Genomic DNA, 340 nt, shown 5'->3' on the forward strand with positions numbered 1-340 from the left:
CTGGCGCAGGTTTGCTGGCAGGGCTGGTGACCCCACGGGGGACCCACGCTGGAGCCGTCTGCTCCTGAAGGACTGCACCCCATGGAAAGGACGGACCCAGGCTGGAGCAGTTCCTGGAGGACTGTCTGCTGTGGGAGGGACCCCAGGCTGGAGCAGGAGCAGTGTGAGCAGTCCTCCCCTGGGGAGGAAGGAGGGCAGAGACAGCGAGTGATGAACTGACCCCAACCCCCATTCCCCATCCCCCTGTGCCGCTTGGGGGGAGGAGGTAGAGAATTCGGGAGTAAAGTTAAGCCTGGGCAGAAGGGATGGGTGGGGGAAAGGTATTTTAAGATTCAGGGGT

The sequence above is a fragment of the Egretta garzetta genome, unplaced genomic scaffold, assembly GCF_000687185.1.
Source record: "Egretta garzetta isolate BGI_Z169 unplaced genomic scaffold, ASM68718v1 scaffold268, whole genome shotgun sequence".
Lineage (NCBI taxonomy): Eukaryota > Metazoa > Chordata > Aves > Pelecaniformes > Ardeidae > Egretta > Egretta garzetta.